The 21,867-nt window shown below is 42.3% G+C and overlaps 1 protein-coding gene across 23 annotated transcripts in view; it reads right to left on the reverse strand.

Moving 5' to 3' along the window:
* Rbfox2 (RNA binding fox-1 homolog 2) overlaps positions 1-21,867 on the reverse strand; it is a 253,680-nt gene that overhangs the window by 222,454 nt on the left and 9,359 nt on the right. The window contains exon 1 of one of the 23 annotated variants that reach the window (XM_057791488.1): positions 8,566-8,607. The exons of the other annotated variants lie outside the window; for them this stretch is intronic. The gene's annotated coding sequence lies outside the window, so the exon portion shown is untranslated. Of the gene's footprint in view, positions 1-8,565; positions 8,608-21,867 lie in introns of those variants that run through there. 23 annotated transcript variants of the gene reach the window in all.

Raw genomic sequence — 21,867 nt, forward strand, 5'->3', positions numbered from 1 at the left:
GCTTGATTCCCAGCACCCACACGACAGCTCACCACCATCTGTAACTCCAGGCCCAGGAGGAGCTGGTGCCCTCTTCTGCTCTTCCCAGGTATTTCATACACAATGGTCCACAGACATACAAACAGGCAAAACTTTGCCAAAATAAAAAGATTCAAATATTTAAAAATAAATAAATAAAAGCATGGAGAAGCAGAGGCAGCACATCTGGCTTTCTCCTCTGCCACCTCCTACCAATGCTACATCCTAGAGTCTGTAAAGAGGGACCAAACTAGGTAGGAGACAGTGATCACCACTAAAAAACCTACTCCAGTGTAACCAAATCGATCCTTTTCTTCCTCCACCATTTCTAGATTCAGATCATCATGGGGGGAAAGGAAAGTCCAGCTGTGTGAGTCACTGCGGCCATCCCAAGAGGCCTGGGCAAAAATCCCAAAGACGGCTGGAAACAGCTGCTATGAGATCAACAGCAATGAGAACAGGAGGCTAAGGAGGAAGAATTCATAGTTTATCACACATGATTCAATTCTGGCCTCACAAAAGCTACTTCTGAATTTTTTCTCCCAAACAATGTTTCTTCTCCCTTAAGATTATTTTCCTAATGAAGGAAATGACAGATTCACAACCAAAGACCCCATGAAAGTACTAGCCAGTGAGACCACTGCCACCATGGGTCTCCCACAATACATAGCAGACGAGAATCCACCAAGTGACAAAAGAATGTTTTAATAGTATCTGCTAAAGTCAGATACCTCTAACTTAAATAAAACTTTGAGAAGAAAAATGTCCATGGGTAAATTACTTGCTGCATGAGTGTAAGGGACCTGAATCCAAGTCCCTAGAACGCACACCAGGCAGGCGGTAGTAGCACAAGTCTCTAAACATAGCACTCCCATTGGCAAGATGGGAGGCAAGAGACAGGAGGACCCCCAGAAGCTTGTGGACCTGCAAGGCTGGCTTTAGCAGTGGTAAAGCATCACCAAGGAAGCTCTATCTCAAACAAGGTGGAAGGTGGAGACTGATATGCAATGCAAGGCTGTCCACTGACCACTGTGGAACAGACTTACCTACACCCACAAATGGGAATGCATAAACTTCTCACACACGAAAAAGGACAGGGAAAAAAGACACCGAGAAATACAAGGCTGCTGAAACCAGAGAACTAGCTCTAGGGAAGTGGGGTTCTTCTCTTGGACCTCATGTGACAAAGATCTTCAAGCACTGTTGATTAAGAAAGAAGACTCAGAAGTGTTTTTTTAGAGAAGTCCAAGACAACCAGCCTCAGTACTATTAGTCCACTTCCCACTGCGCCCCAAAACTGGCCACACATCAATTCCAGAAGGAAAAGTGGCTACACACAGGTCCTGATACACTATCAGAATGAACAGCAGTGCTCCAGAAAGAAGGTACCAATTCTAAACAGGAACTTCTCGGTGACTGACAGGAAAGAACACAGACCTTTTCTGGCATCATGCCCACTAACAGTGACTTGGTGGGCACCAGTTTATGAGACCTTGAAAACTAAGGAACAATCTCTTCCACTGGCTCTCTCTACACCCAGATGGCAATTCTTTAAAATCTCTGGCTTGCTGGACGGTGGTGGTGCACACCTTTAATCCCAGCACTTGGGAGGCAGAGACAGATGAATCTCTGTGGGTTTGAGGCCAGCTGGTCTGCAAGAGCTAGTCCCAGGACAGGCTCCAAAGTTACAGAGAAACCCTATCTCGGAAAAAAAAAAAAAAAAAAAAAAAAACAAAAACAAAAAACAACTTTGGCTTATGACTCAAATGAATTTGATCCACACACTTCTTGGTGGGTGGTCAGTCTGGCATTTTTCAGCCACTACAGACAGTCACATGATTGAAGCAGCCCAAACCGGAGCCAAACCATCATGAGAATGGAAGAAAAGCTGCCTTCAGAAGAGATGTAGAGATTACTAAAAGCCAATGGAGCCAGGTGTGGTGGCACACATTTTATCTCAGGCAGATGTCTGTCTGTAAGTTCAAGACCTGTGTGAACTACATAGCCATTTCCAGGCCAGGCAGGCTTATCTCCAAAAAAAAAAAAAAAAAAAAAAAGAGAGAGAGAGAGAGAGAGAGAGAAAAGAAAAGATCCAGGAAAAGCCCCTTTCATCCCTCCACCTGCTATCAGTAATACTATCCCTAAACAAGACACAAAATAACAAATACTCTACATGCTCCTTCTTCCCACTTTTTTTTCTCTATAGAATTTTATTTCTTCCACAAATGTTACTTACTCTGACATGATTCTGCAAAACATTTTGCAGTAACAAAGACAGTCAAGGAAAAAAAAAAAAAAAAAAAAAAAAAGACAGTCAAGGAGGTCCTGCAAGCAGACCAAGAGGCTGTTTCCAGGGTAGGACTGCTGTGGGAGCTCCTTCAGACAATAGCCTTGAAGATACCAGCCCACCTGGGCGTGGTCTCTTATACGATATTTTCAGCTGTAAAGTGTGTTCGCTGGCTTTGCTAAACTCTGTTCTTGTTCCTCGTTTGTGCAGACGACCGTGATCTAGGACAGTGATCTGTGAATCTCCCCTAAATAAATAACCCCTTATTATACGTAGTTCTGAACTAGCGTGGGATTATTTTGTTTGTTCTGCCATCATCTGGCGCCCAGGATGGGACTCAAACCCATGACCCTGAGATTAAGAGTTTCATGCTCTACCAACTGAGTACCAGCTGTGGAAATGGATCTCATAGAAAGAACATCGCCCCCATGACAGCTGGAAGCAATTCTAGAAGATGACGCCCCCTCTCCCAACAAAGTTTGTACTCATTGTTAGAAACACCATTTAGGGGTTGATTTATTACTCGTATAGGGTTGGGGTTTGGGGTGGAAATTATGTAAGCCCAGATATCTCAAAAAATATATATATGGAAAATTGAATAGGATAATAGGTAATTTAGTGTGTGAACTTTTGACACTAATAGTAATAGTAACAATGAGTAATAGAATGAATACTTGTGAGCTATTATTTATGGACAATTTACATTGGTGTAGATTTTTGTATATTGAGACAAGTTCAAATTATATTTGTTATATTGAATATGCTATTTGTTTACAATATTTGTACACCTATACATTATATATTTCTATCTCTGATCAAGATATTTATACATTGTTTACATTTTGAGGTTGTTGTCCTTCTTTAATGCACAGTTGTTTAATATTCTGATAGGAAATCTTAATCATTAAGTTATATAAGTATTAAGTATTATAGCTCAATAGTCAGAGATTCCATCTTACACCTGTAAGAATGGCCAAGATCAAAAACACTGATGACAACCTATGCCGGAGAGGTTGTGGGGTAAAGGGAACACTCCTGCATTGCTGGTGGGAGTGCAAGCTGGTACAACCCCTTTGGATATCAGTGTGGCGATTTCTCAGAAAATTAGGAAACACCCTTTCTCAAAACCCAGCAATAACACTTTTGGGTATCTATCCAAAGGATGCTCAACCGTGCCACAAGGACATGTGCTCAATTATGTTCATAGCAGCTTTGTTTGTCACAGCCAGATCCTGGAAAGAACCTAAATGCCCTTCGACCAAAGAATGGATAAGGAAAATGTGGTACATTTACACAATGGAGTACTACACAGCAGAAAAATATAACTACATCTTGAAATTTGCAGGTAAATGGATGGAGCTAGAAAATATCATTTTGAGTGAGGTAACCCAGACCCAGAAAGACAATTATCATATGTACTCACTCACAGGTGGTTTTTAAACATAAAGCAAAGAAAACCAGGCTACAAACCACAATCCCAGAGAACCTAGACAACAATGATGACCCTAAGAGAGACTTACATAGATCTAATCTACATGGCAAGTAGAAAAGACAAGATCTCCTGAGTAAATTGGGAGCATGGGACCTTGGGAGAGGGTGGAAGATGACAGGTGAGGCAGGGAGGGGAGCAGAGAAAAATGCAGAGCTCAATAAAAATAAATAAAAAGAAATTATGATGGGCTGAAGGGTCAGAGTATTGAACTCAAGTATGCACATAATAACAGAATTTTTCCTGCAGGTTTTCCAGTTTTCAGCCAACATAACAACAAGATAGTCATAATTAGAATCTAAGGGCAAAGCACAGACGACTGACCTTCTTTAAAGCAGCTGGATTTTTTTTTTTTTTTTTTTGCTTATTTACTTCATGTGTGTGTGTTAATAGCTTGGTACCCATACAAGTCAGAAAAAGACACTGGATCCCCTGGAATTGGAGTTATAAATGACTGTGAGCCACCAAATAGGTGCTTGGAACTCAACCCAGGTCCTCTGAAGACCAGCCAGTGCTCATTGAGGCATGCCACAACTGACCTTTTAAAAAGAACTGATACAAATAAACAATGCTTGAAGCCCATCCAACCCAAGACCTATAAGCACAGACAACTACAACACAGCCCAACACAAACTATAAGCTTACTAAAACATGAAATTGTGTCCTTTTTTTGTAAGTCAACAGCAGTTCTGAAGTGTGAACTTTGTAAATGACAACATCATGTTACAACATCAAAAGGTTAAAACATCCCTGCGAGGAATTTGCCTTCCATACTGTGAGTTAGACAGTAACTTGGTACTCGATACACCAGGAAGCTATTAACACTCAAGCTCACAGTCCCACAGAGAATAGGCACTCACCAGACAAAGGTTAATTTTCATGAAGGCACATGTGAAACACCAAACATACATAAGAACATTATTAATTTTACAATATCTAAAAGGAAGACTTGTCAAAGCCATAGACCCTAGAAAAACGGTAAAATGCCTACTAACATTTAAATAGATTTGTAGAGCTGAAAACAATAAATCATCAGAAGAACAACCCCGAAACACGCACCCAAGGACTTCACAGACCTGCCTTTAAATAAACACTATGTATGTGCAAAAAGACTTTGAAGCTCTGACTTATGCATTTATGATGCTTATTCATAACCTTTGCCTTATGCCTAACCTTGAAGAAAAAAAGAAAGGAAACTAAAGAGAATTAGAAGAAAGGAAGAGCCAGGCAGTGGTGGTGCACACCTTTGATCCCAGCATTTGGGAGGCAGAGGCAGGAGGATCTCTGTGAGTTCGAGACCAGCCTGATCTACAGAGCTAGTTCCAGGACAGGCTCCAAAGATACAAAAAAAAAAAAAACGAAAGAAAAGAAAAGATGGGGGGGTGTTCATCCCTTTACTCCTTCTGAGGCACCTTCTGACCCTTCAGAATCCTTCACTCTCCTGTTTGGTTGAGGTCTTCCCGGGTCTTTCTACTGTTTGTTCTGTAAGAACCAGACTGCTGTCCTGCTTTCTCCCTCCTGCACAGATTCTTTGACTGACTCTGTGACAGACTTTTGGTCGCCTCCCCAATATCCTTTCTCTTTGTATTTCCTATGAACCCAAATCCTGTGTTTTGTTTACTTGTTTTTGGAAGGCAAGAACGCCTTTGAGTGAAATGAATAAAGTTCTCAGTTTTCACTGCTGGCACGGCTGGCTAGTGACGAACAAGCAGAAGTCACTGCGGCACGGGTGGCTAGTGACGAACAAGCAGAAGGCACTGCTGGCACTTGTGAAATACACTGACCTAGAGGGAAAGTGTATCACCTCAGCACCGCCTATCATTGTAGAAGGATGGCCTTATTCATTTATGGTAATCACAGCACACAGAGAGGACTCCCACATCATATCATCCTCTACTGGAAGCATACAGCCACCCAGGTATCCATCTTCGAGGACAGAGCCACAAACTAAGAATGAAGGCTTGTGGAGTTGATGGAGCGTTGGTCCTCGAATGACCTCAAAGCACCAGACTCTGAATTTCTTGTCCTTAAATAAAAATGATTCCTCTTTAAGCACTGTTAAAAAAAAAAAAAAAGAAAGAAAAAGAAAAGAAAAGAAAAAGGGAGGGAGGGAGGGAGGGAGGGAGGGAGGGAGGGAGGGAGGGAGGGAGGGAGGGAGGGAGGGAAGGAGGAAGGGAGGGAGGGAGGGAGCTTGAGGTGATGACTAAATAAAGATGAACCAAGTGTTTTCTTCCTTAAAATACTCCCATGTTTCTTGGGCTCTATGGCTCATGCCTGTAGTCTAGCTACAGCAGGATTACCAAGAGTCCAGGCCAGCCTGGGCTACTTAGTCAACTGTCTCAAAAAGGAAAGAAAACAGAGAAAGACTCCTCAGTCTCTTGCATCTCTGTAGTAAGGGTCCTGTCTTCAGCTGTGCCCACCAGGACCCCCCCACTCACCCCAGCAGCACACCTCCTGCCTACGGGGCCTGAAGACCTTTACTGGGACTTGAGATTCTTTCACTCCCCACTGACAGTTCCTCTATTAGTTTATCTCATTTACTACACAACCAATGTTTACTGAGTGACAACTGTGTTCCATTATAAACAAAGGGAGAAAGAAAGAAAAGGTTAGTTCCTAGTCCTGATCTTCAGAAATTACAACCTAGGGAGAGATTTTCAGCATTAAACTTCTTAGCAGGGCATATAAGAATGGGTAAGAATCACAGGCAATGGTGGCGCACACCTTTAATCCCAGCACTCGGAAGGCAGAGGCAGGTGGATCTCTGTGAGTTTAAGGCCAGTCTGGTCTACAAAAGAGAGTTCTAGGACACCAAGGCTGTTCCACAGAGAAACCCCGCCTCAAATTCCAAACGAAAACAAACAAACAAAAAAGAATGGGAAAGAAAAAGAATACAGAAGGCAACAGTCATGCATTCAGCTACACAAAGCAAACTGCTAACACTGGGCACCTCTAGGGGACCAGCAGAAATTGGAGGTGGTGATCACTGTGACCAATGGTTTTGTATCTCAGAGTGTGTGTGTGGAAGGGATATTTGTAAAAACAAATTTACGTGTTAATTTGAAATTATAAACAAACTTTAAAGACTGGATGTGGTGGTATATGCCTGTAATCCCAGCACTTAGGAGGCTGAGCCAGGAGGATCACAAGTCCAAGACCAGCCTAAACTACAAAGCAATACTCCTTTTTTATGTTTAAATTAATTTTTTTAAAAAATGAGACAGTAAAAAAGAAACTTCAAGAAAGCGGCAATGTCTAGTTAATCTACTGTCCCTGTGCCTGTCAAGCACAGTGACTAGCAGTGACCGGAGCTCCACAGCCAGTACACAGCAGAATAGAAGAGAAAATCAAGTTTCATAAATTACTGTCTATAATCACCACTGTTCTATAGGTTAGTGCAGCGTCTCAACCTCCAAACTACTCAATGGCCCTTCCCTGTGGGACTGGGACTGTGACAGGGCCTCTTAAGATGTAAAGCCGCACCCTGCCCTCTAACCACTAGATGCCAGCATCTCCACAATTACCAAGTTCAACAATGCCCTCCATCATCTTCCTCCACTTCCTCAACTTGTGAAGCATTCTATATACAACTTGCCTAGTGATTTCAAAAATCTTGTTTGTTCAACACTCAAGCTGACAGATATATCCTCACTCCAGGGGTCACCCCACAGTCACCCACCAGACCCTCAGGAATCATCACTACCCAAACCTGCAATGTACTGATCTCAGTCTCAGATCACCTGTCCTTCTTTTCTCCAACCCCGTTAGTCTACCCAAACCCTCAGCAGCAGATAAATGTTTGGTCCTGGGTAATGGCACTAGGCTACATTCATGGACTTTTAAGTCTGTTTGATAAACTTAAGAAACCCGGGGCTGGCAAGATAGCCCAACAGGTAAGGAAACTTGCTATGCAAGCCTGCCTGCCTCAGTTTGATCCCTTAAACCCACATAATAGTGGAAGGGAAGAATTGATTTCACAGTTATCCTAACCTACACAATGTACACCAGGGCATGTGTGTCTACACACGTGTATCATTCATACATACACAAATCATCCATATACACTAATAAAAATTTGGGGGAATTTTTTTTTTTTTTGCTTTTCCTCTGTAGCTTTGGAACCTGTCCTGGAACTCGCTCTGTAGAGCAGGCTGGCCTCGAACTCCACCTGTCTCTGCCACCCAAATGCTGGGATTAAAGGCATGCACCACCATTACCCAGCTTGGAAAAAAAATTTTTTGAAGCCATCCAGACCACCTGACTTCAAGCCTGAGAGTTTCTCACAAATCTTTACTACACAGAGGAGCAACTATTCTTTAACCTATTTCATTTGTGGTTGTTGTTGTTACTGCTGCAGCTAAATTTTTAATTAGCATACAAAGGATGAAAGATAATTATGACACTGCAAACAAAGTATGTTTTAGAAGATTCTCCTCTCCCTTAAGTTCCCAACTCTCCTGTCCCCATCCCCTTATTACCTCCCTGCCCTGTCTTTCATGTCACAAAAGAAAGCTCCACTGATTAAGAGCACTGGATCCTCTAGCAGAGGACCTGGGTTCAATTCCCAACACCCACAGAGTGGCTCACAACTGTCTGCAATTCCAGTTCCAGGGGAGCCTACACCCTCTTCTGATCTCTACAGACACCGGGCACACAAGCAGTACACAGACATACATGTAGGCAAAACACCATACACACAGAAATACAATTTAAAAAACATATGGAAAAGCTCACAAATTTACATGCTACCCATGCACATGGGCATGCTCACCTTCTTGTACCGTTCCCATTCAGTGAGGTACTGCCCACATGAGCACTGTGCTTACATTCCTGAGATAGTGGCTTGATATACAGTCTGGCCTTGTACTCACAGTGATCCTTCTGCCTTACCCTTATGGGGTTATAAGGGTCCACCACTGCTCTCAGACCAAGAGCAGCTCCTTCTACAGTCTCCCTCCTGTCCAGGAAAAGCACTCACCACCTGCTATTCTCTCTTCCCCTAACCTCACATCCATGAGACACTCAAAACAAAGTAAATCTAGGCCAGCCTAGACGACATGAGTCCCCATTTCAAAAACCAAGCAAACAAACCAAAAGAGTGACTTGGCCCCTACTGAATCCAAGGCAGAACACTTTTTACTAGCTTTTGTCTCATGAGGCAATTGTGGGGTAAGCAGCCTGGCAAAAGTTTTAGCAAATTAGAGCCAAATCCTTCTTAAAATGTGTTCTAAACTTTTTCTTGACCTAAAAGCTTTGACAAGTGTCTTAAAAGCAGTTCTAGTGAGCCATTTTTGGTAACATGTGAGCAAAATTATTTTTAGCTGGAAAAGTTGACTTCAATCCCTCTCTCATAACTCAAGAGGCTCTGACCAGGTTCAGTTCAAGCTTTGTTTTTCAGAAAAGTTTGTCTTTGAGTGGATTCAAAGCATAGAACATTCAGCACCAAAGGAACAGCTTTCTCCAGAAAGGGCAGACTGTCACAATGCAATAATACCCGGGACATGCAGAAACCATCACTTGCCTAGCTGCACCTACTCGGTGCACTATGGCAATGAAGCACTCAGCTCTCTGGAGCATCTCAAAGTTTCTCAGGCTTGAGCTGGCAGCAGCATCCCAGGCTATGAAATGCAAAACCTATACTTGCATAGAAGCAAGGGCTTTGCCGGGCGGTGGTGGTGCACGCCTTTAATCCCAGCACTCGGGAGGCAGAGGCAGGCGGATCTCTGGGAGTTTGAGGCCAGCCTGGTCTACAAGAGCTAGTTCCGGGACAGGCACCAAAGCTACAGAGAAACCCTGTCTCGAAAAACAAACAAACAAACAACAAAAAAAAACAACAAAAAAAAGAAGAAGCAAGGGCTTTGAATGAATTAAATAAACAGCACAAAGTTCAAGCTGTTTCCACAGAGCAAAACTGTGATTCCAAACTGAGGGCAAGTTTCTTCTATGATGATGACAGCGAGAAAGAAGAAAAGGGGGAAGCCCGCTGGAGGCAACACCTGACGCAGGGCAGGGGTGGAAACCAAGGCCTAGGGAGTGCTAAGCAAGTACCTTACTGCACTCCATGGCCAGCTGCAGCTTTCTACAGTTTTACTATACCAGCCCCACTACAGAGCATACTCCCTGAGGGAAAGAACAGCCACTCAGTTAGCTTGTGAACACTGGCATAGGATGGTCAGGTGATGGCTGTCTTCAAGATGTCAATGACACTGTGGAAAATCCCTACTGTCAGCCCCAACCCTAGCCTTGCAAGCCCTGTCCATAAACACGCCACTGCTTCTGCCTAGAATGGACTGCTTCTCTCTCTCCCTCTCAATGCTCACTACAGCTCCAGCAGAACACTTGAGAACTCTGCACCCCACTCCTGTGCTCTCTCCTGTAGGTCACAGAGCCCCTCCAGCTACCTGCACCCCACTCCTGTAGGTCATAGAGCCCCTCCAGCTACCATCAGCTCGACTTTGAGAACAAAAGGCTTCTCCCAAGTCCATCTGCCCATAAAAATGCCAACAAGAAAACCAACCAGTGAAAATGTAGATACCGCAGAGGCTTATGCACTAGTTCTGAGTCACCTGGTTTCTTCTCAGCCCATTGCCTGGCCTCCACTTGGCCTCTTATAACTGTACTGTTAAATGACTCACCTGCATGCACGTTCAATTTTCTAACATTATTTTCCATTTTTAATTCTTCTCTCTCTGCATTTGCCAATTCCTTCATATAAACACTTCCAGTCAACAATAAGTGACATAGCTAATAATAAATATACATAAAACTATGAATAATAGCAGACATTACATAAATATGCTTAGTAATGAAAATACCGTGTGTTCACAAAACTTTGTATTTAAGACAAAATTAAACTAGCTGTATGGCACTAGAAGTGCCACTTCTTGACTGTCATGGCAGAACCAGCAAACCTCTGCTCCAATGCACTACTTCACTCATTTCTATAACAAATACAGGTTAACAGATCTGAAGTTCTATAATTATTCCTATATAATTTTAATAAACTTTCTTTCTGCAGTGCTGGCATGAATCTCATGCTGCATGCTCAAACACTGATTGGCACATCTACTCAATGCATGCATATCAGTCCCCTTTATATACAGTTTAACTTCCAAAACTTCAGTTATTCGGTCAAACAATCTAAAAATATTAAACAGAAAAGTCCAGAAATAAGATAAGTTTTCAATTGTATACTATTTTGAGAATGAGAATAAATTATCCACTCTCCCACTTGGCCCTTGGAACTGGAGTTACAGGTGGTGTAAGCTGCCATGTACGTGGGTGCTGGAAACTGAACGTAGGTCCTCTGCAAGAGCAGAAGAAACACTCGTAACCACTGAGCCAGCCTTCCAAATGGATCTTTATGAAAGATATGTGACCTTTCAACCTCACAAACAATGTAGACCTGGCTGGCCTTGAACTCAACTCAGAGATCCGACCACCTCTGCCACCCCAGTGTTGGAATTAAAATGTAGTACCATGCTGGACTGAGAGATGTACTCATATTGCAAAGAACAAGAAAGTTCTTAAAACATTAGCAATTTTCTTTTCAGAGAGGAAAGAAAAAGGGCGCTAATAAATTTTGATCTAAAATGGCTCTTTTTTTTCTTGGTTCTTCAAGACAGGGTTTCTCCATATAGCTCTGGCTGTCCTGGAACTCGCTCTGTAAAATAAATGCCTTTGTGATTTATTACTAGTTTATGTTTTCACTGTGTACATATTTTATATATATATACATATATATATATATGTATATATGTATGTATATATATATATATATATATATATATATCCCAGAGTTGTATAAAAAAAAAAAACTCTAGGGCCACCAGAACTACAGGATGTTATTAGCAAAAGCACCATACACCTCAGTAGTAAACAAAGAGAAAGTAGACTGAACAAGCTGGAAATGTCCTCCCTGATGCCTAGCATTCAAACCATCAGAAGGTGTTAACTGGAACTAAGTAGGGGGAAGGGGAGCATTATTACATTATTGTATGAACCAAAACATCAACTTACCAATCAAGACATGTCCCCCTCAACCCCTCTGATACAGTAAGCCCAGCTAACAGTTCCTATCTGGGAAGGCTGCAGATCCACGCAAGGAACCACACGAGGTAGATGTTTAACTAAACTGATAAGCTGCAAACTGCCTTCTAAGTATCTGTTCTTATACCCGTACATGGGCACAGGCAGATCAGACAGAGAAGGTGCTCCTTTCAATCAATGATGGTGAATGCAGACTCGTGGCTGCCCAAGATGCACATGAACAACACTAAATAAGGCATTTATACCACCCCCTCCCTCTAAGACTCAGGGAACACTGAGGAAGAGGAAGTGGGAGTATGTATGAGCCAGAAGACAAGGGAAGGGCTGCAAAGTGCCATTCTCTAGACTTGATACAATCAATGCAATCATTCACTCATAACAACTGTAGTTACCAAGGTCTGGCCCCATCAACAACTAGCTATTGACAGATTCTGGGAAAGGGTGAATCACTATCTTCAGCTGTATACCCTCTGCTGAGTCCACCAGATCCAATGGGTAGCTCCAAGCCCATGCTCACACAATTCAACTCTGGTTAATCTCAGTGGGTGACAAAACCAATACCTGGGACCTCTGAAAGAGCGGTCAGTGCTGAGTCACCTCTCCAGCTGCCCCCCTTTTTAATTTTTATTTCATATGTATGGGTATTTTGCCTGCATATATGTCTATGAACTACATGTATGCAGTGCCCACAGAGGCCAGAAAAGGGCATCAGATCCTCTAGGACTGAAGTTCCAGGTGGTTGTGAGCCACCATGTAGGTGCTAGGGATTGAAACCTAGTCTTCTAGAAGAACAGCTAGCGCTCTTAACTGCTGACCCATCTCTTCAACCTAATGATGTCTTAAATTTTTTATTTAGATTCAAAAATTCTAGGGCAAAAAGAGGTTATTTGCAGAAGAAGTTTAAGAAATTTGTCTTTCAAATGCCAAGGCTGAAATGCATTCATGCAGCTCCATAAGACAGTGTGAATCCACTCCAAAAACATCACAAGACCCAACACGCACCCTTCAACATTCTATACAGCTTTGAAAACACCAACCCTCCCCACGTACTTAGTCACATTAACACTTTCTCTCTCTCTCTTTTAATTTTGTGTGAATTGGTGTTTTGATATATGCCTGTATAAGAGTGTCAGACCACCGGAACTGGAGTTAGACAGTTGTGAGCTACCATGCAGGTGCTGGGAATTGAACCTGGGACCTCCAGAAGAGGTGGTGCTCTTAACCACTGAGTCATCTCTCCAGCTTCCAACATTTTACTCAGTGAACACAGAAACTCAGCTCTGTACACCTGTCAGTTCTGCTTGCCATGTGTCACAGCCCCTAGCAACAAATGACACATGGCTCTTGCTGTAGCACTCCGGTCACCTATATTAGCTCATTTAACCCAATCACCTGTGAGTCAGGAATTATCATCAATTTACAAATGAAAAACTAAAACCAGAAGTAACTTGCCCATAAGACTCTCAGATAAGTAACTGGAGACAAAATTTGATCTTAGACAATCTCATACCAGCATGAGTACTCTAGACTCAGGATTTTATTACAATGTTCTGATTTGGAAATACATGTCACCAAAGAATTACCTCCATCAGTAGTCTAAGCACTCATCACTGCTCCACTGAAAATTCAAGACACTGTGCCCACCTCTTCATGATTCAAATAAATTCTGGTTTTAGGTTAAGAAGTAAAGATTTTAAAAATAATACCCCTATCCCTTCGGTCTGCACCTCACAGTTCCTATAGTTAGGCTATGTTATGCCATCATTTCCTAAGCCACATTCTCCAGAAGGTAAGTAAGACAGACGACATATCAAATGAGTGTTGTTTCCCTAGAGATACTAGCTAGGCCTGTTAGGCTAACTGGGGGACATTCTACAGATTGTGAAGAAGCCCACATCACCTTTCCCACTGGCGACAGCACTGGCAGCTTAGCCCCCACCTCCAGCAGCCACCAACCTAGATCGATGGCTCTTATCAAGATCACAGAGTAACCTGATCTTCCTGCCAACCCATCTCTAGACTGCTACAGCAGGCGCTTTTCGCTATCAGGTTGCACAAATGCCTGGAAACCTTACACTGGGTGTGAAGGAAAGAGCAATAGGCGAAACAACAGAGCATCTGGTGCCCTGTCTGCTTCCATTCACTGTTGAGGCAAAAGACTCAGGCCAGTAAGACAGAGCAAACCTGATTCACCCATTGAGGAGTCTTAGAGGTCACAATGACTATGTGGTGAGCCTGGACTGAGGAGAGGCTGACATCCATCTGGAGAGGAAGGCACACCTCCACTGGCCTCATTCTCCTTTTCCAGGCTACTGGGATGTTGGTCCTCTATATATTCTTACTCATGGGAACAAGGCCTCCTATAGAAGCCAACTCAAAAACAGTTCAAGTCAGGCATAGCAGCATTTGCCTTTAATCCCAGCCTTCAAGAGGCAGAAGCAGTCCAATCTGTGAGTTAAGACCAGTCTAGTCTACATAATAGTGAGTTCCAAGACTACACAGAGGAAACTTGTCTCAAAATGAAGTACAACAGTTCTTTCCCATCTTTAAATGAATTGATCTGTAAAGTAGCCAAGCTAGAATCAAGCCAAAGTTTGAAATCTAATCCTCTACCATCCAGGAAGCAAAGTATTTCCTGTATGTTGAGCAGCACCTTTATTTGTTTGTTTTTCGAAATAGGGCTTCGCTGTAGTTTTAGAGCCTAGCTCTTGTAAACCAGGCTGGCCTCGAACTCACAGAGATCTGCCTAGCAGTACCTTTAAAAAAAAAAAAAAAAAAAGATTGATTGATTATGTATAGAGTGCTCTGCTTGCACGTATGCCTGCACACCAGAAGAGGGAACTAGATCTCATTCTAGATGGTTGTGAGCCACCATGTGGTTGCTGGTTATTGAATTCAGGATCTCTGGGAGAGCAGCCAATACCCTTAACCTCTGAGCATCTCTCCAGCCCCTAGCAGTACCTCTTTACTTTCCCTCAGGCCTTAGTTACACGGAACCCACACTCTAAGAAAGAACATCAACCTGGGGCCTTCCAAAAACAGGTGTTACATGTAGCGAATGGCAATTATGGTTGCTGAGATGCGAACATCTACTACCAATTAAACCTTTTCCCACAGCTCAACACCGAATTTCACTACATGGCAGTGACATTCAATCAAAATAAGCCTGGGTATCTGAGAGATGTCTGATCTACAAGAGATGTCATATGAAATAAAACCACTGCAGTGAGACTGCAAGTGCAGTGACTCAAGGCAGATCCTGAGGACCATGAGGAACCAGCTCAATGACAAATGGGCTAACACACAGCTTGCTCTACTAGTACAGAGACAGACAACCTGAAACAGCTGGCTGGGAAGGGAGAAAGCTGATGCTACTTTCTTTTACTCCAACAACTCTCTGGGTATCAACAGTCAAGGATAAAGGTGCAATTTAGGTCTCTGGCCTTGTGCTTCTGCTTCCAGAAAAAAAAAAAAAAAAACATGGAACCAAATAAAGTCCAGGACTAATCACTCATTCACACTAGACACACATGGTTATCTGAAAAGACCAAAACAAAACAATCTCAATTCTAGAAAGCTAACAAATAGATGGGGGGAAGGGTAGTCAAACTGGCAGAAGAGTATGCCCAAATAGAGAAAAGAAGCAATCAAACAGAGTTGAGGATTAGTCCTATGTTAGCGTTGTCAGAGGTCAGGAAATGTATAGGAACTGTCTCTGTTGTGGAGAAGTCACAATCACCACCGCAACAGTTACTCCAGTAGAGAACAGAAAGCTGGCAGAAGGCAGACTTTCTACTCCTTAATCTCTGTGTATTCTGAATAGTAACCGTGTGGATATACTGTAGGTTTATCAGGATGGCGGCATTCACCTTCAGTCTCATCACTCAGTGGGCAGAGGCAGGCAGATCTCTTGAATTTGAGGTCAACCTGGTCAATATAATGAATTCCAGGTCAGCCAGGGCTACAAAATGAAACCTTGTCCCAAAAATAAATTATTAAGTACATGAACTATTCCCCCTAACTAAGCCAAGGGCTGGGTAAAGCTACCTTCCAAACCTTTGGTCTTAATGATTTTATCTTGCCTTCTATGATCAATCTACTAACTGATGTGCTGTTAGTTCATCATTCAATCAACAATAAAATTAGAAATGAGATAATTCTGAGACAAAACAACAAAACCCAGCCCATCAAACACACCACAACCAGTGATCTCATGTAGCTTCCCACAAATCTAAACCACAGGAAACCAAGATAAACACACAAAGCCCTGACATAAGACTTGGTAAGACCCTAGCTATATCCAAATAACATAGGAAAAAAACTGGGTTTCAGTGCTGCCTTCAAGTTCTACACTAAAACAACATCACTGGAAATGTTTTTGAGACAGGCTTGGTGGACACACCCTTGATCACAGCACTTGGGAACCTGAAGGAGGGAGAAATGCTTTCAATATTAAATCATGTGGCATTCAAGGACAAAGAAGTACCTATTGCTCCATTTTTAATCTGTCATGCCAGTAATTCCTATGGAAGAACAAAACTTAAAAGGCCTTGATAAAGAGCCTCTAGATTGGGAGAGGAGTCTCAGTTTGTCTCTCCCTAGTCTTACCTTTTAGGACTGCTATAGGGACTGGCTAAGGCCTGTGGGGAAGCCTTTTACAAACACACCAAGTTTCATAACCATTATATGCAACTTTAGGAAGCATACATGCTTCAGATTAGGGATGTGAGCATTGAGAGATGTCTAGAGATACACACAGTTTGATCTGTTTTCAATAAACATTTGGTAAGTTATGACTATTCCCTGGCACTGGAAACTGCATACGTGGCACAGGGGAGAAGCTCAGTCACCAGCTAAGGACTGTGTAAGGCCCGTTCTAGTCCTGTAATCGGGGACTGAGAAGAGCATCTGTGAGCATCCCACACCTGAAACCGTGACCGAACACTCCCACTGTCATAGTAAAAGCATTTACACTCTAGTAGAGCAAATGAAAAATATAGGATCTACTACACAGCAGAAAAAAATGACATCTTGAAATCTGCGGGCAAATGGATGGATCTAGAAAACATCATATTGAGTGAGGTAACCCAGACCCAGAAAGACAAATATAATATGTACTCACTCATAAGTGGCTTTTAGACATAAAGAGAAAAAAAAAATCCTACAATTCACAATTCCAGAGAACCTAGACAACAAAGAGGACCCTAAGATAGGCATACATGGATCTATTATACATGGGAAGTAGAAAAAGCCAAGATCTCCTGAGCAAATTGGAAACATGGGGACCGGACCATGGAGGAATGTAGAAGTGGAGGGGAGAGGAAGGGAGGGGAGTGGACAAAAATATATAGCTCAATAAAAAAAGAAAAAGAAAAATGTAGGATTCCAAGAACAAATGTTGACTACAGTGTGCTCACATCTGGGGCAGATGGGACTCACCAGGAGAGGGAGGCATTTCATTTCATGTTCTGTTTATAAAATCAGGAATCAGGAATTAACTTAGAAGTAGAAACCCTGGGCACAAATCCAGACTTGGTTAAGCCAGTTTGGAAACCCTGTATAAGACTTCACATCCACCACGGGGCAGTGGTGATGCACTTCTTTAAATCCCAGCACTCAGGAGGCAGAGGCAAAAGGATCTCTGTGAGCTCAAGGCCAGCCTGGTCTTCAGAGCAATCTCCAAGACAGCCAGAAACCTATCTCCAAAAAAAAAAAAAAAAAATCAATCTGCTTTGAAATGTACAGTCTGGCAGGGCAGTTCTATCTTTTTAACTCTAATTCCCAAAGTGATCTGCCTTTTTAAAAAATGATATTTATTATGTTTCTCAAAGATCAACAGAATACAATTTTGGATACTCTAAATTAAACAATTTGCTTTGCTTAAAACATGTTAAACTAGATGAATTGTTTAGGTTTGATCAAGCTCTGGAAAGATACTGTTAAATCAAGTTAAGTTTTTACTAACTGTCTAAACGAACACTAAAGTTAAAATCCAAATAAAGTAAATGAGCCTACATCTAAACCCAAGGATATCAAGGAATGCTTAAAATAGGCTTTCCATGGCTAAAAGGCAAAGCCTAGTGTGACGTAAGTAAACACGAGACACAAACACACAGACACACACAGGGTCATCTATCATCACAGCATTTTTAGCCAGTTGACAAAAATCATTAATGGTCCCTGAAAAGCACCTTTCTGAGTGACCATCATCCCACACAGCAACAGGAGTCTGAAGGCAGGTTGTGCCAAAGAAACCAACTGATCACTAATACTGTAAAACAAACAACTGATCACTAATACTGTAAACAAACAACTGATCACTAATACTGTAAACAAACAACTCAAAGCCAAATTGTTTTGTTTTGCTTTGTTAGTTTCTCAAGACAGGGTTTCTCTGTTACAGTCCTGGCTGTCTTGGAACTCGCTTTGTAGACCAGGCTGGACTCAAACTCACTGAGATCCGCCTGCCTCTGCCTCCCAAGTGCTTGTGCCGGAACTAAAGGCGTGAGCCACCACTACCGGTCAAGGCCAAATTGTCAGAGCAAAATGACCTACTTAACATGTTAGGAAGCAGCTACAGACCTATGCACAGAAAGGAGCCAAAAGATATCTACAATGAGCAATGAGTAATATGAGTCAGAGGTAATAAAAATGTTAGGATGTAGCTCATTTGGTACAGTGCTTGCCTACCAAGCATAAAGTCCTGGGTTCAATACCCAACATTGCCTAAACTGAGCATGGGGATACATGCTTATAATCCCAGCCCTCACAAAGTGGAGGCAGAAAGAACCAAAATTCAAGCTACCTACCTGGTTCAGGGCCAGCCTGGGATGCAAAAGATCTTGCTCCCCCACCAGCACCCAATAAAGGACTGTCTAAGCCAGATGCAGACCTGAACAAGAACAGACTACCTACCTCAGTCTTCACTCATATTAAATTGATTTTATTGGGAGGAATGAATCAGCCTATGGCTTCAAGTTCCAATGCACCATATAAAGCACACAGCAAAGGCTGTACAGCAAACAGGGTATGTGAAACCCTGCCTAGCATTCTGCTCCACTCTGGTAAACCATTTGCTTCTCTGCCTCTCTCCTGGGAAGATGTACAGCACACAACCTGGTAGTACTTTCAAAAGAAGCATAACTAACTTCCGGCAAGCTCTGCCAAAGCTCCCAGGCAGTCACTGTAGAGATTTCCTGAAGTTCCAACAAAGCCATAAAGCCCACTCTGCACACCACTGGTAGTGACAGTGTTCCTGTTAGTTTCTGGGAGCCAGTAAGTTAAGCAGTGTGATGTTGATAACTACCTCAAAACTTTAAATTTTGCCAGACTATGCTTTCAAGTCACACAATCCTACCACCCCATCCTACAGAAACCAAGTTACAGCAGGTAAGGTACAGTCTGATTAGGGGATAAGGGACCTCATTTGCAGTTGCTTTTACGCAGAAGGGGGAAAGTTGAAGGAAGGAAGAAGCTGAGCAAAGATCTACAAACCCTGCCCTCCACCAGGATTATTTCTAACACTTTCAAGAATTTCTGTGCTCCAAAACCACAGAGAAACCCTGTCTCAAAAAGACCAAAAAAAAAAAGAAAAAAGAAAAAAAAAGAATTTCTGTGAGGCATATTGATTGCAATTAAACAATTAAAAACAAAGATAAGAGAAATAAACTTAGGGTCCAGGCATGAGTCTAAATCACAGAGAAGGTAATTTCCATAACTAGCTCCATGCCTGGAGGCAGCAGCTTTTCTGCTGGTCACCGCATCCAAGGCAAATGAAGCAGACCAATCACAAAACCCACCAACTTCCTGGGAAGCTGAACTAAAGTACCAGAAACTGATCCCTAAATGAGATCCATATAGGTCTGCTCTGGAAAACATTCTGTCAGCAATTAAAGTCCCCTCCTCCAAACAGCTGCCAATATGCAGGGGAAAAGTTCTCAAAATAAAGCAGTTGGAAGAACTTCCAATGAGCCTCTCTGTTCCTTAAGTGTTTCAACTCAAGCTGTAGTTGGAGGCCACACTGGGACCCCACAACCCTGACTGTAATTCCTTTAGCTATTGTAGTGACAATTCTGCCTCTATTCTGCTCACACCCACACCCATCTCCAGAGCAAGAAAAGTCCCACAGCCACCAACCCATCTCTCAAATAATCATGCTTTGCTTGTGGTACTTCCAAACAGGATCAGGAAAAAAAAATCAAGGCAGCCTGAAAGAAAAATAAACAGAATGTCCCCTTTAAATGTGATAAATGGCAAGAATGGTGGTGCACACCTTTAGTCCTAGAACCTGGGAGGCAGAGGCAGGCAGATCTCTGTAAGTTTAAGGACAGTCTGGTCTACACAGTGAGTTCCAGGACAGCCAGGGCTAGAGAGATACCCCATATCAAAAACAAACAAATAAACAAAAAATATATATATATTTTATATATATATAAATATAAATATATATATGCCTGGAATATATATTATATATATAAATATAAATATATATTATATATATAAATATATTTTATATATAAATATAAATATATATATGCCTGGAATAAAGCCTAATACCCAAAGCAAAAGTGCTTTTTCTCAACAAAAAAAGAAAACAAGGAAACAGCCTCTATATGGGAAAGACCTCATATACAAGAATGTTATTGGGGACTTGGGTCCTTTAAAAAGGAAGGAACCTATGTGTATGGTTTAACACACCCATCTTAAAAACTCAGCTTCCTCCCTTGGAAAAGCAGGTTCTTAATACTGTCAGTCAACCACTATCTTTGATAATACAAGAATATTACCAACTTTGTGATGGTGTTTACCATGAATACTCATGAAATCATAAAATTTCTAGATGCCACACAGTGCAAGACAAAAGGAAGGGGTGCTGTAGCCGTTCTCCCTCTTCCTCTTAGAACCTGCTGCATCCACTCAGAATCTAAAAAGCCAGGTAACATGTAGCATGACCACTAGCCCTCAAGAAGCCTCTACTATACTAACCAGGGAAGTCTGGAAGCTGAAAAGTAAGCCGGAGTTATAAAGGAACAAGTAGCTCCAAGTGAAAACTGAGAACAAGGGCCAAAAGAAAATGTGTGTAAAATTCTTCTATGAATCTACTTCCAAAGCTGAGATTTAAAGAAATGTGCCAAACTTCAAAGAGAATTCTAGGACAACCAGAGCTGCTACACTAGCCCAAAAAAAAGGGGGAGGGGGTATATAAAATGTTTCCACTTACTAATCTTCCTGGACCCCTTACAGTATCTAATGAAAGTGATCAGGTAATCTTGTGGCAACTGTAGCCATACACCTCAACCACAGCCCTCCACACTCTCTGGGCAGCATGGTAAAAGACAAGTCAACAGGCTGCTCCACTGACATGTTACTTCTAAATGCCCTTCTCACTGGTGTGGCTCCTGTTTTCCTTGACACACTATTACAAAGGAGGTTTTACACATACACATGTGCATTCAATTAACATCTGAGCACAGGAAACCAAATATCAGGTTGCCATGCCCACCTGACACATTTGGCTGTTCAACTCCACCCCAGCTTCTGTTCTGAGAAAGTCTTTTCTCACCTTTAACCCTGATACCAATGGAGAGATCCAGTAACACACAGAGCGTGCAACACCCAGCTTTTCACAGGAGCTGCAAGGCAGACACTAAGGGCCAGACCCTCAGCGAAAATCTGGGGAAACTATTAAAGCCATCTGTTATCCACAACTGAGAAGCAGAAGAAAAATCTTCACTTCTACAAGAACAGGGTTCCTTGGCCACTTGGGGCAGGTACAGGTACAGTCTTATGGACCCCTAAGAATTTCACAGGCTAGGCAGGAGAGGAGGTGTGGACATTTGACCAAATGTTAAATCTAGAAAGTCCTATAACAGGGGCTGAGGAGATGGCTGGGGGGAAGGAGGTAAAGTGCTTGCCACACAAGTGTGAGGACTGGAGTTCAGATCTCTAGAACCCAAATAAATGTCAGTGGGAGTGGAAGCCAGCCTATGATCTGAGTGAAAGGGAGGCAGAAATGGGGAACTGG

This window comes from Chionomys nivalis, chromosome 17 (genome assembly GCF_950005125.1).
Source record: "Chionomys nivalis chromosome 17, mChiNiv1.1, whole genome shotgun sequence".
Classification (NCBI taxonomy): domain Eukaryota; kingdom Metazoa; phylum Chordata; class Mammalia; order Rodentia; family Cricetidae; genus Chionomys; species Chionomys nivalis.